The 12,796-nt window shown below is 43.3% G+C and overlaps 1 protein-coding gene across 1 annotated transcript in view; it reads right to left on the reverse strand.

The window, feature by feature from the left end:
- The window catches only part of LOC126184060 (prolargin-like), a 119,707-nt gene extending 107,228 nt beyond the window's left edge, over nucleotides 1–12,479 (reverse strand). Inside the window, exon 1 of the mRNA XM_049926424.1 lies at nucleotides 12,446–12,479. The gene's annotated coding sequence lies outside the window, so the exon portion shown is untranslated. The remainder of the gene's footprint in view (nucleotides 1–12,445) is intronic.
- Between the last annotated feature and the right edge of the window lie 317 nt (nucleotides 12,480–12,796).

A 12,796-nucleotide genomic window follows, 5' to 3' on the forward strand; every position in this document is an offset into this window, starting at 1 on the left:
ACGAGACTCGTCCGACCAGTCATCAACGTCCAATGTCGGTGTCGACAGGCCCCGGCGAGATGTGAAGATTTGTGTCGTGCATCCATCAAGGGTACACGAGTGGGCCTTCGGCTCCGAAAGCCGATATCGATGACACTTGTTCGTGGCCCAGCACTGATATCTGCAGCAATTTGCAGAAGGGTTGCACTTTTGTCACGTTGAACCATTTTCTTCAGTCGTCGTTGGTCCCGTTCTTGTAGGACTTTTTTTTCCGACAACAGCGATGTCAGAGGTCTGATGTGTAACAGGATTCCTGATGTTCACGGTACACTCGTGAAATGATCGTACGGTAAAATCCCCACTTCATCGCTACCTCGGAGATGCTGTGTCCCATCGCTCGTGCGCCGACTGTAACACCACATTCCGACTCACTTAAATCTTGTTAACCTGCCATTGTAGCAACAGTAACCAGTCCAACAACTGCGCTAGAGATTTGTCTTATACAGGCGGTGCCGACCGCAGCGCCGTATTCTGACTGTTTACACATCTCTGTATCTGAATACGCATGCCTTTACTAGTTTCTTTGGCGCTTCAGTGTATTAACTACATATTTTTAGTATATATGTCACCCTACCATCTTAGAATATGGCATAGAGATCTAAACTAACTTCCAATTAAATAACCATAGCTGAAAACACGATAATTTTAAGGAGTTCGACACAGTTTCATTTTAATTCATACAGTAAACTCTGAGAATCCCTGTTAACAGTATTATGTGACGCATACCAGCGCCTCGTCCAGATCCTGAAGGCCCGAGGAATGCCAATCGGCCACCGTCTCGTCCTCTGTTATTTGGCGTCATGCAGACGCGGTATGGAGGGGCATGTGGTAAGCAACCTGCTCTCCAGGGTCTTTATTCTGACTTTTCCATATTGCGCAGCCGCTACTACTGGGTCAAGTAGCTCCTGAGTTGACATCACGAGGCTCAGTGGAACGCGTCAAAGCCATCTCAGCGAGGAAATATAGCTGGAATTGCAGGGAACCGCACCCATGTGCTCCGAATGTTAGCCATCTACGCTGACGACGCTGCTGCAAAAGCGGACTGTGTGATACATTTTTTTTTTTGTTTTGTCATCAGTCTACTGACTGGTTTGATGCGGCACGCCACGAATTCCTTTCCTGTGCTAACCTCTTCATCTCAGTGTAGTACTTGCAACCTACGTCCTCAATTATTTGCTTGACGTATTCCAATCTCTGTCTTCCTCTACAGTTTTTGCCCTCTACAACTCCCTCTAGTACCATGGAAGTCATTCCCTCATGTCTTAGCAGATGTCCTATCATCCTGTCCCTTCTCCTTATCAGTGTTTTCCACATATTCCTTTCCCCTCTGATTCTGCGTAGAACCTCCTCATTCCTTACCTTATCAGTCCACCTAATTTTCAACATTCGTCTATAGCACTACATCTCAAATGCTTCGATTCTCTTCTGTTCCGGTTTTTCCACAGTCCATGTTTCACTACCATACAATGCTGTACTCCAGACGTACATCCTCAGAAATTTCTTCCTCAAATTAAGGCCGATATTTGATATTAGTAGACTTCTCTTGGCCAGAAATGCCTTTTTTGCCATAGCGAGTCTGCTTTTGATGTCCTCCTTGCTCCGTCCGTCATTGGTTATTTTACTGCCTAGGTAGCGGAATTCCTTAACTTCATTGACTTCGTGACCATCAATCCTGATGTTAAGTTTCTCGCTGTTCTCATTTCTACTACTTCTTATTACCTTCGTCTTTCTCCGATTTACTCTCAAACCATACTGCGTACTCATTAGACTGTTCATTCCGTTCAGCAGATCATTTAATTCTTCTTCACTTTCACTCAGGATAGCAATGTCATCAGCGAATCGTATCATTGATATCCTTTCACCTTGTATTTTAATTCCACTCCTGAACCTTTCTTTTATTTCCATCATTGCTTCCTCGATGTACAGATTGAAGAGTAGGGGCGAAAGGCTACAGCCTTGTCTTACACCCTTCTTAATACGAGCACTTCGTTCTTGATCGTCCACTCTTATTACTCCCTCTTGGTTGTTGTACATATTGTATATGACCCGTCTCTCCCTATAGCTTACCCCTACTTTTTTCAGAATCTCGAACAGCTTGCACCATTTTATATTGTCGAACGCTTTTTCCAGGTCGACAAATTCTATGAAAGTGTCTTGATTTTTCTTTAGCCTTGCTTCCATTATTAGCCCTAACGTCAGAATTGCCTCTCTCGTCACTTTACTTTTCCTAAAGCCAAACTGATCGTCACCTAGCGCATTCTCAATTTTCTTTTCCATTCTTCTGTATATTATTCTTGTAAACAGCTTCGATGCATGAGCTGTTGAGCTGATTGTGCGATAATTCTCGCACTTGTCAGCTCTTGCCGTCTTCGGAATTGTGTGGATGATGCTTTTCCGAAAGTCAAATGGTATATCGCCAGACTCATATATTCTACACACCAACGTGAATAGTCGTTTTGTTGCCACTTCCCCCAATGATTTTAGAAATTCTGATGGAATGTTATCTATCCCTTCTGCCTTATTTGACCGTAAGTCCTCCAAGGCTCTTTTAAATTCCGATTCTAATACTGGATCCCCTATCTCTTCTAAATCGACTCCTGTTTCTTCTTCTATCACATCAGACAAATCTTCACCGTCATAGAGGCTTTCAATGTATTCTTTCCACCTATCTGCTCTCTCCTCTGCATTTAACAGTGGAATTCCCGTTGCACTCTTAATGTTACCACCGTTGCTTTTAATGTCACCAAAGGTTGTTTTGACTTTCCTGTATGTTGAGTCTGTCCTTCCGACAATCATATCTTTTTCGATGTCTTCACATTTTTCCTGCAGCCATTTCGTCTTAGCTTCCCTGCACTTCCTATTTATTTCATTCCTCAGCGACTTGTATTTCTGTATTCCTGATTTTCCCGGAACATGTTTGTACTTCCTCCTTTCATCAATCAACTGAAGTATTTCTTCTGTTACCCATGGTTTCTTCGCAGCTACCTTCTTTGTACCTATGTTTTCCTTCCCAACTTCTGTGATGGCCCTTTTTAGAGATGTCCATTCCTCTTCAACTGTACTGCCTACTGCGCTATTCCTTATTGCTGTATCTATAGCGTTAGAGAACTTCAAACGTATCTCGTCATTCCTTAGTACTTCCGTATCCCATTTCTTTGCGTATTGATTCTTCCTGACTAATGTCTTGAACTTCAGCCTACTCTTCATCACTACTATATTGTGATCTGAGTCTATATCTGCTCCTGGGTACGCCTTACAATCCAGTATCTGATTTCGGAATCTCTGTCTGACCATGATGTAATCTAATTTATATCTTCCCTTATCTCCTGGCCTTTTCCAAGTATACCTCCTCCTCTTGTGATTCTTGAACAGGGTATTCGCTATTACTAGCTGAAACTTGTTACAGAACTCAATTACTCTTTCTCCTCTTTCATTCCTTGTCCCAAGCCCATATTCTCCTGTAACCCTTTCTTCTACTCCTTCCCCTACAACTGCATTCCAGTCGCCCATGACTATTAGATTTTCGTCCCCTTTTACATGCTGCATTACCCTTTCAATATCCTCATACACTTTCTCTATCTGTTCATCTTCAGCTTGCGACGTCGGCATGTATACCTGAACTATCGTTGTCGGTGTTGGTCTGCTGTCGATTCTGATTAGAACAACCCGGTCACTGAACTGTTCACAGTAACACACCCTCTGCCCTACCTTCCTACTCATAACGAATCCTACACCTGTTATACCATTTTCTGCTGCTGTTGATATTACCCGATACTCATCTGACCAGAAATCCTTGTCTTCCTTCCACATCACTTCACTGACCCCTACATAGCTTCCCAATAAGATGTATACTCCAAATTTTGTGCACTGTGTTTGTAAGGTTTCTATAAATATATCTGTTTCGTTGTATGGTATAGGGCATTATGAAGTCAGTACTCAGAACATTACGCACCAGTTGTAGAAAACGCGTCATTTATTTACTACAAAGTCTTTCGGCACTGTATTACCCAATCATCAAGTTCCATAAAAGAATGAATCGCAAATCATTACATCGCATTACTGAACATACTGGCACATCTGTAGTATTACATGCCTTGTAGTAAATATGCCATTAGACACCGTCAAAAGTAAAAAGCAAGCAGCAAACATGCTTTGTCAGCGTAACAGAATTATTCCTGGAACACCTGCTGTTGGCGCATAACACTCCGCAAAGCTCAATTTTCAACTAACCTACCAAAGATTGTACTGTCACGTAACGTACACTGATGAGCCGAAGCATTGTGACCACCAACAGCTTGTTTATCCGTCTTTGGAACGAAAGGCATCGCTGATCCTGCGTATCAGGGATCCGATAGTTCGTTGGTTGGTTTGTGGAGGCACATGGCATTAGATGTTTACGCACAAGTCATGTAATCCGGAGAAATAATGGACCGCTGATTTCGGTACGCGGTCATAGCCCCAAATAGTAGCCCAGTTGGGTTCCATAGGACTTACATCAAGCGGCTCAAATGGCTCTGAGCACTATGGGACTTAACATCTATGGTCATCAGTCCCCTAGAACTTAGAACTACTTAAACCTAACTAACCTAAGGACAGCACACAACACCCAGCCATCACAAGGCAATGAAAATCCCTGACCCCGCCGGGAATCGAACCCGGGAACCCGGGGTTACATCAAGCGAATTTGGTCTCGAGCACATCAACGTGAGTGCACTATACTGCTCCGCAAACCACTGTAGGACGGTTCTGGCTCCGAGAGAGAGACAGATTTACTGCTGAAAAATGACATCGCCGTCGGGAAAGACATCAAGCACGAAAGAATGCAGGTGGCTTGCAAGTGTCAGCGTGTCATCGATTACTACGATAGGTCCCATGAAAGCGCAGAAGAATTTCTCCCACAGCATAATAATGCTCCCACCAGCCTGTGTCCGTGGCACACCGCACGTTTCGAGCCGCCGTTCACCTCGATGACGGCGTTTTTGGAGACGTATGGAAAAAATGTGTTCACCCGAAGAGCAGACACGTTTCCATTGTTCGACGGTCGAGTCCCTATAGTCCCGTGTTCACTGCAATCGTAATTCACGATATCGTCGCGTCAAAACATGAACTTGTAGAGATGATCTGTTGCGGAGCTCCATTTTCAACAATGTACGATGAACGGTGTGCTCCGGAACTCTTTTGCATCTGTGTGCCAACATTGTTCTCTTTCGGCAGAGATGCCACAGCTCACCATCTGCCTTAGTTTACAGAGCAGACAAGACTCCGAACCCCACGTTCTGTGAAGTTGTGGACGTCCAACCATTCAGATACTAGTGGTAGCTTCACTGTCCTGCTGATTCTTCCATAGATACTCGAGACAGATAGAACGTGAACATTCGAGCTGCTTCGCCGTTTATGAGATACTCGTTCACACGCTCTACATAGCAATAAACTGCCGTTTTTAAAATTCGTTAACCCCCAATAGAGTTCCCCATTTGCAGGCTATGTCTCCGATACGGCGCTCCCCCACCCGTGTCTGCTCCGCTTACATGTCTTTGTTACCACGTCACGTGCCAGCAACGCCATCACGCGGCTGTCAGCGTCACGGTTGGAGTGCTCACAATGTTTTGGCTTATCACTGTATGGATTCGAGACTAACGATGCTGCAATGTTAGCCTCCATACAGAATAGCCAACACGAAACATTAAATGTTTCTGAATGTAGGTACTTACCACATCTACATTATTTCATAATTAAGTGTCTGGCAGAGGTTCATCGAACCACGTTCAAGCTATTTCTCTACCGTTCCACCCTCGAATGGCGCACGGGAAAAACGAGTACCTAAGTCTTTCTGTGCGAGATCTGATTTCTCTTATCTTATTAGGATGATTATTTCTTTCTATGTGGGTGGGCGCTAGTAGAATATTTTCACAATTGGAGGAGAAAGATGGTGATTGGCATTTGACGAGAAGATGCTGCCGCAACGAAAAACATCTTTGTTTTAATGAGTGCCACCTCAATTCTGGTATCATGTCCGTGACTCTCTTATCTATTTCTCGGTAATTCGAATCGATCTGCCCTTCTCTGAACTTTTTCGAAGTCCTTTGTCAGTACCGGCTGTCTCGAAGCCCACAACGCACAGCAGTACTCCAAAACAGGACGAATAAGCGTGATGTAAGGTGTCTCTTTAGCAAAACTGTTGCACCGTCTAAATATTCTGCCACTCAATCGCAGTCGCTTTACCCACAATATTATCTATGAGATCATTCCAATTTAAGCTATTCGTAACTGTATTCCCTTAGTATTTGGTTGAGTTTACAGCCTTTAGATTTGTGTGATTTATCGTGTAACCGAAATTTAGGTAATACCTTTTAGCACTCATTTGGTCACACTTTTCATTATTTAGAGTCAATTGCCACATTTCGCACCATACAGAAGTCTAAATCATTTGGCAATTAGTTTTGATCATCTCATAAGGTGGTAAATAACTGCATTATCTGCAAACAATCTAAGACGACTGCTCAGATTGTCTTCTATGTCGTTTATGTAGCTCAAGAGCAACAGAGTGCCTACAACACTTCCTTGGGAAACGCCAGACTTACTTCTGTTTGTTTCGATGACTTTCCGTCATTTACAACCGACTGTGACCCTTCCGACCGGAATTCACGAATCCAGTCACACAGCTGAGGCGATCTCCATAGGCACGTAATTTGATTAGAAGATGCTTGTGACAAACGGCATCGAAAGCTTTATGGAACTCTAAAAATATGTAAAAAATTTGACATCCCCTGTCGACAGTACTAATTACTTCGTGGCAATAAAGAGCTGGTTGTGATTCACAAGAATGATATTTTCTAACTATTTTTCAATAAATCGTTTCCTTCGAGGTAATTAATAATTTTCGAACACAGTATATGTTCCAAAATTCTTCTGCAAATCAAAGTTAGTGATACGGGTCTGTAACTCAGCAGCTTACGTCTATTTACTTTCTTGGCTACAGGTGTGACATTTGTAACTTTCCAGTCTTTATGTACGGATCTATCGAAGAGCGATTGGCTGTAAATGATTGTTAAGTATGGAGTTACAGTACCTGGATGCTCTGAAAGGAACCTGTCTGGACCTGGGGTATTGGGTTTATGAAGGGATTTATGCTGCTTCGCAAAACCGACGACATGTACTTATAAGTTACTTATGTTGGTAGTCATTCTAGATGCAGATTATAAAACATTTAATTTTTTGATCAGAGTAAACAATGTATTTTTAGATTAATCGTAATGTCGACAAAAATTGATATTGCATGTGCCGAATGCACTGCAGATCTGACAAAATATGCGTAATTCGATCAGGGTGGCTGACGTAAAAATCTGAAAATTCCTCATATGGGCTGTATAGTAATTGTATTTACATTTTGCATATCATGTATCACTTTCGACATGTTTTATATTTATACTGCCAATAGAATGGTTCAATTTTTGTGTGATGTACAACTAATTACTTATTATGGAAGAATTGCTACAAGTTTGTTTTAAAACATCTGTCAAAAGCCTGAATCGCCGCATTTTGCAGCGCCTACCGCTGCGAGAGGTGTAGGAAGCGAGTCAGCGAGGTTGTAAGTAGGCTGTTTAGGTTTTTATGTTGTTAACGCCACTTAGTGCTGGACCCGTCTGTCAGAAAAAGGAAATTTGTAAACATGGATGTCATGAACTGATACATATATGATGACTTTTGAACATTATTAAGGTAAATAAATTGTTTGTTCTCTATCAAAAAATGGTTCAAATGGCTCTGAGCCCTATGGGACTTAACGTCTGAGGTGATCAGTCCCCTAGAAGTTAGAACTACTTAAACGTAACTAACCTAAGGACATCACACACATCCATGCCCGAGGCAGAATTCGAACCTGCGACCGTTGCGTCGCGCGGTCCCGAACTGTAGTGCCTAGAACCGCTCGGCCACTTCGGCCGGCTGTTCTCTATCAAAATATTTCATTTGCTAACTACGCCTATCCGTAGTTAGTGCCTTCAGTAGTTAGAATCTTTTATTTTGCTGGCAGAATTGCCGCTCTCCGTATTGCAGTAGTTCGCGTAACGAAGATTTTTGTGAGGTAAGTGATTCATGAAAAGTATAGGTTATTGTTAGTCAGGGCCATTCTTTTGAAGGGATTTTTGAAAGTCAGACTGCGTTGCGATAAAAATATTATGTGTCAGTTTAGTGATGATCAGAATAAGTAAAGAGAGAACTGTCTGAGTACGTTCAGTTTTACTCAGCTGTCTCTGTATCAAATAACGTAACAGTTTCACCAGCACAGTCGTTCTTAATTTTTACAAGGGGATGTGCAGCCATACATGTGCAGCCATACCGACTCCAGTGCCGCAGTTAGCTGCGCCAGGTTTCTCGGTTGAGGATCCATGACGCGAACGGCGGTCTCGCAGATTCTCTAAAGGGTTTGAATCCGGGGAGTTTGGTGGCCAGGGGAGTACGGTAAACTCGTCCTGGTGCTCTTCGAACCACACCCGTACACTGCCACACGCTGCATTGTCAGTTGCCTCGGCGCTGAGTTTGGATAGTGCCATTTTGCCATGTACGATACACTTCACCACGGCGGCACGCCAATAACTTACAAACTTAGACGTTTCGTAAATGCTTCAACCCCTGGCCAGAAAGCCAATGACAATGCCTTTGTCAACGTCAGCGTTACGATAACGACTGTAATATTTTCCGCCGGCCGGGGTGGCCGAGCGGTTCTAGCAGCTACAGTCTGGAACCACGCGACCGCTACGGTCGCAGGTTCGAATCCTACCTCGGGCAAGGATGTGTGTGGTGTCCTTAGGTTAGTTAGATTTAAGAACTTCTAAGTTCTAGGGGACTGACGACCACAGCAATTAAGTCCCATAGTGCTCAGAGCCATTTGAACTTTTTTTTTTTAATGTTTTGCGCGTCCCCCCACAGGTAGTGCTGCAACTTGTCGTGTGCGAGTAGTTATTGAACGTTGATTTGGAATACAGACAATGAACAAATTGATGTGACTGGGCCGTGCATATATGCCCTTTATTGTATTGATATTTTGCTTGTGGTATAGATAACACAATTACGCTCCCACAAAGACCGTAGAAAGAGTAAAGAAAGAGTGAAGGTGTCTAAACATGGTACAATCAAAATTTGTGAATATTCTTATGGCTGTCAATGACTGCCTTCAAAAAATTTAAACATTTCAGTGTTGGATATTCATTTGCCAGCCGGAGTGGCCGTACGGTTCTGGGCGCTACAGTCCGGAGCCGAGCGACAGCTGTGGTCGCAGGTTCGAGTCCTGCCTCGGGCATGGATGAGTGTGATGTCCTTAGGATAGTTAGGTTTAATTAGTTCTAAGTTCTAGGCGACTGATGACCTCAGAAGTTAAGTCGCATAGTGCTCAGAGCCATTTGAACAATTTTGATGTTCATAAATCCAGCGAATAAGTACTTTCAGCATATGTGTTAAACCGTTTTGTGTAGACATACGTTCCAAATGTTATTGCGGCAGTTTATGAGTATGTGCTATGCGTACTAACGGACCGCTCAAAATTCGTTGCAGCCGTTTACTCACGGAAGTCAGTCACGTTGTTGTGCAAGGCACATGGCAGACTTGAAATTTCGTGATCACAATATTGTTGTGTTAAAATATGTTAACAAAACTGAGACCTATCCTCGCAAACTAATGGAGACTGGCAATTGAGACACGTGTGGCGCTATACTAGTAATGAAGTTACGTTAGTGGAAAACCGTAGGACCAGCAAGTAACGAATGTTAATTCTTACGAATAGGAATGTAAGACACATAGTGCCAACAGAAGAGTAGTGATGGAAATATTCTTTTTAGGTTTAGAAAGTAGTGTCCCCTAAAACAGTAAAGATTCACGTTGTCGTGTCGTGACCTGACACGAGTCTATTGTTCTGGTTGCTAGTTAGATACTAATTTGCTTCTTCCATAGATCATTTGAACGCTTCTTTTATCGACATGATGTCAGTTTACCGGATGTGTAGTCACGACTATTGTTCACATTAATGAAGTCGTTAGTACTTTAGTCCTACACATACCTTCGCGCTCGACCTTCAGAGAAGACAGAATTCTTCTGCAAAGAAAATTACAGGCCCATACTAAACCGGATTGGGGTGGAAGTGATGTTGTTGCGATCTTTTTCTAATGACAAGAGTGAATGCAAACATAATGGGTTAAACCTCAGGCTTCTCAGTTAGTCTCGGAGACTAGTGAGGATTTGTTAACAGTAATCTGCTTCTCGCATGGGGAGAAGTTCGACAGGCGCTTTAGAGACGATTGGTCTATATACTGGGTCTATGCTTCAACCTTACATTTTATGCTAATGAATAGCTTTCATGTTCCATGCCTCAAAAAATTTGGACTGCTTCCATCTGCAGCCGTGAGGTAACTGCTCTGTAAATATAGAGACACAGTCCGTCCATGCTGCGTATAATCATCGATATCAATCATTTGATTTGATGACGGCTTCCCCTAGGCCCTACCATGCATTGTGGTCCTCAGCCATGAGCATGCATGTTGATACCGAGTGTTTTTTAAACCTTCTGCCCACCTTCGCCAATGCCATCATATCGATCTTTCTTCATCGCTTCTACATCTACATCTACATACATACTCCGCAATCCACCATACAGTGCGTGGCGGAGAGTACCTCGTACTACAACTAGCATCTTCTCTCCCTGTTCCACTCCCAAACAGAACGAGGGAAAAATGACTGCCTATATGCCTCTGTACGAGCCCTAATCTCTCTTATCTTATCTTTGTTGTCGTTCCGCGAAATATAAGTTGGCGGCAGTAAAATTGTACTGCAGTCAGCCTCAAATGCTGGTTCTCTAAATTTCCTCCCCTAGCGATTCACGAAAAGAACGCCTCCTTTCCTCCAGAGACTCCCACCGGAGTTCCTGAAGGCATTTCCGTAACACTAGCGTGATGATCAAACCTACCAGTAACAAATCTAACAGCCCGCCTCTGAACAGCTTTTACGTCCTCCCTCAATCCGACCTGATAGGGCTTGGAATTCGGCAAAGAAATTTCACGGTTTTTTCACCATAAATTCGCCTGGATAAGTGTCCCTCGTATCTCACCTACCTGTCGTATGAGAACAATTTCTTTCCCTCTCATGCACCTAGCGCTCACGGGATACTAGATGAATCTCAAGCATTCTTCCTTCCTCGTCGCAAATTGTCATAGGGAAACCACACAGACTGGTTATAATCCAGTGATAGGCAGGATTCGACATTACGGTTGATGTACGTCTATGTCTGTAGCTACATCCACAATATACTCCGCAACCCATCTTTCGGTGGGTGGCGCAGGATGCTTTCAGTACCGTAGTGAGTTCCCCATTTTTCTTTCCCAGACGTGTATGGTTCGCTGGAAGAGCGATTGCCGATAAGCTTTCGTGTGGGCTTGAAAGCCTACAGTTTTTCTTCGTCCTTTTTTCGTGAGATATACGTAGCAATAAGCAATATATTGCTTGACTTTTCTTCCAGTAATTGTTCTGCAATCGTGTAATCACACAACAAAGAGCCTTTTTGTATATGTATTCGCAATACGTTACATTTGTTCACATTGAGTATCAGTTTCCACCCCCTGCACCAGTCGTCGATGCTCTCCAGGTTTTCTGAATTTCGCTACAATTTTCTAGCATTTCGACTTCTCTGTATACAACAGCGTCATCCGCGAAAAGCCTCGAGGAATTTTCGATGTTACCTACTATAACAGTTGTACATATTGTGAGAAGTGGTGGATCTAATATCACTCCTCTGGGATAAGCCCGAAGTTACTCTTACATATGAAGACTTCTCACCATTGAGAATGACCTGTTGTGTTCTGCTTGCTGGAGACTTTCCAATCCAGGCACAGCTTGTCTGATACGGCGTAAGCTCGTATTTTGCTCATTAGGCGGCAGTGCGGAACTACATCTATAGCCTTCCGAAAGTCAAGGGATGCGCCTGTATCTACTGCTTTCTAGGTCTCTGGACGAACGATCGTTGTTGCCTGTACCCATGCTGATTCCTACAACATGATTTTCGGACTCCATAAATCTCATAATACACGAATATAAATCATGTTCCAATATTCTACAAGCGACTGACGTCAGAGATACAGGCGAACAGTTCTGTTCGTCTGTTTGAGGTAAATACGTTCCCTGCCAAAACGACGTATCAAGGAGAGAACTACCACAGAATCCGACCTTCTTCAAATATGATCCCGAGCTTGGGGCAACAGTTATTCGTTCAAACTGGCCTGCCTCAGAATAAACATTATGGCCTTCAGCGAACGCTAGAAATCGTTATATCGATGTTGTACACGTAATAAAGCAGACCTGACGTTAATGATCAAATATGGAAGTAAAAACCTTGGGTATATAAACGGGAACTGTGGCACCTCACCTTATGCAGCTTTCGGAGCAGCGAACGTGTAGACGACGCTTTGGAGACTGGTCGTCACCACACATATCTCGCGCGAAAACCATACGGCACGCCGGAAGTGCTGAGATTAGCACGACCTGCCCCCACACACTGCTTCCGCCTGCCACCAGGAAGGTCTTTGCCGAGTTACTACGATTCCAGCGAAACATTATTAACTACGTGTGACTAGTTGGCTTCCTCGTCGAACTCTCACAAGTTTACAAGTTGGCATTGCAACGTACTTAAGACTTACTTAATTATTAAAGTCGTATGTTCATAAAGACGTTTGAAGACACGTCAATAATTAGTTGCATTAAGGGAGGGGGAACAAAG

This window comes from Schistocerca cancellata, chromosome 1 (assembly GCF_023864275.1).
Source record: "Schistocerca cancellata isolate TAMUIC-IGC-003103 chromosome 1, iqSchCanc2.1, whole genome shotgun sequence".
NCBI classification, from domain to species: domain Eukaryota; kingdom Metazoa; phylum Arthropoda; class Insecta; order Orthoptera; family Acrididae; genus Schistocerca; species Schistocerca cancellata.